We start from the raw sequence: 2,197 nt of genomic DNA on the forward strand, positions 1-2,197 counted from the left end.
AGAAAATTGAAAATTCCTGCAAAGATTGGACAAACTAGGTGTCATATTGAAACTGAAGTTGTGCCAGCGAACATTCCACTACTCTTGAGCAAGGCATCCATGAAAAGAGCAGGGACAGTGCTAGATATGGAAAATGACAGTGTGGTAATGTTCAGTCAACCTGTAAAACTTGACTTTACAAGCTCTGGTCATTACTGTGTAAACATTATGGACAATGAAAAAAAAAACATTCAAAGTGATGACTGTGTCTTGGTAGCTGTTGAAGATGACACTCTTAAGGAACAAAAGAATGCGGATGTACAAAGTCAGTGTGCCGAGGAAATACTGACAATTTCAGACAAAATGAGCTTAGCAGAAAACACACAAAATCCTGATGAAGCTTCACAGACAATTTGGTCATGCTTCTGCTGACAGACTGCAGAGACTTCTTACTAGCTCAGGAAATAAAGATGCAGAATGTAGTGTCATTCTGGAGAAAATTGTGAGTGAATGTGGAACGTGTCAAAGATACAGTAAGACCAAACCAAAGCCTGCTGTTGGTCTACCACTAGCTTCTCAGTACAATGAAACTGTTGCAGTAGATCTACATGAACTTGAACCAGGTGTGTGGTATCTCCACATTATTGACCAGTTCACAAGATTTAGTGCAGGCAGCATACTGACCACGAAGAAGTCCTCTGAAATAGTGAAACACTTTGTCCATGTCTGGATAAGTGTCCATGGTCCACCTCAGAAACTGTTTAGTGACAATGGGGGAGAATTTAATAATGATGAGGTTAGAGACATGGCAGAAAACTTCAATATAGAAATAAAGACAACAGCAGCATACAGCCCATGGAGCAATGGTCTTACAGAGCGACACAATCAAACACTTACAGAGATCATAATGAAAGTGAAGTCAAGTAACGGCTGTGACTGGGACACTGCATTGGACTGGGCTCTTATGGCAAAGAATACCATGCAAAATGTTCATGGCTACAGTCCTCATCAGCTGGTGTTTGGACAGAATCCCAACCTGCCCTCTGTGTTAACCGACAAGCCCCCAGCTTTAGAGGGCACAACGAAAAGTGAGTGGGTGGCAAAACACATCTCTGCTTTACATGCATCAAGAAAGGCGTTCACAGAAGCAGAATGCTCAGAACGAATACGGAGAGCACTACGTAAACAACTGCGTCATACAGATGAAAAATATGAAATGGGTGACAAAGTGTACTACAAGAGAGTTGACTGTCAAGAGTGGAAAGGACCAGGAGTTGTCATTGGCCAGGATGGTGCAGTGGTGTTTGTCAGACATGGAGGAACCTGCATTAGGGTGCACTATCTCAGATTAAGAAAAGTAAACACGGACAGTGGAGATCAACATGTCATTAGGGATGATGCTGAAGTTAACACAAACAACATGCAAAGACAGGAGATGGCAGGGAGCTGCTGTCAACAACATGGAGGGAACAGAAACTGTAACTGAAATACAGCAGAGTTCAGTGCAAACTGAGGACACAGGGGCATCCACTATGGAACAGAATGTAGCAGCACAACACACAAGTAATGACATAGTGACACAAAGTGATACAGAGCGGGGAACTGATGTCCATTTAAAAGCAGGGGCAAGTTCTAAAAATACAGAGATAGAGATAGTGGGGCTTTGCGCACAGCAAAAGTACTAGGGCGTGCAGGCAAAGCTACTGGCAAATACAAAAACTGGTACAACCTTCTGCTCATTGAACCAACTAATGTTGCAGGCAGTAAAGATTCAGTTGACGTATCATGTCTAGACTGTCTTCAAATGGAACACGATGTTGCTGATGTTAGTGCCACAAATGTCAGTGAGGATGTATTGGTAACAAAAGATCTATCCTTTGACCTAGCCAAACAAGAAGAGATGAGGAGTTGGAGAGACAACAGTGTGTTTGAGGAAGTGTCAGGATGAGGGACAAAAGTGCATCTCTACCAGATGGGTGTGCACTCTTAAGGAAACACTGACTGGACTAGTACCTAAAGCACGATTGGTGGCAAGAGGTTTTGAGGAGTTAAATGTGTTAGAGCTACAAAAAGATTCTCCCACATGTGCTTCTGAGTCTCTTCGATTGCTGGTGGCAGTTATTTGTCAAAAACAGTGGACACTTCATTCCATGGATATAAAATCTGCATTTCTGCAGGGAATAGAACTGTCACGTGACATCTACATCAGGCCTCCCCC

Source organism: Cyprinus carpio, chromosome B3, assembly GCF_018340385.1.
Source record: "Cyprinus carpio isolate SPL01 chromosome B3, ASM1834038v1, whole genome shotgun sequence".
Lineage (NCBI taxonomy): Eukaryota > Metazoa > Chordata > Actinopteri > Cypriniformes > Cyprinidae > Cyprinus > Cyprinus carpio.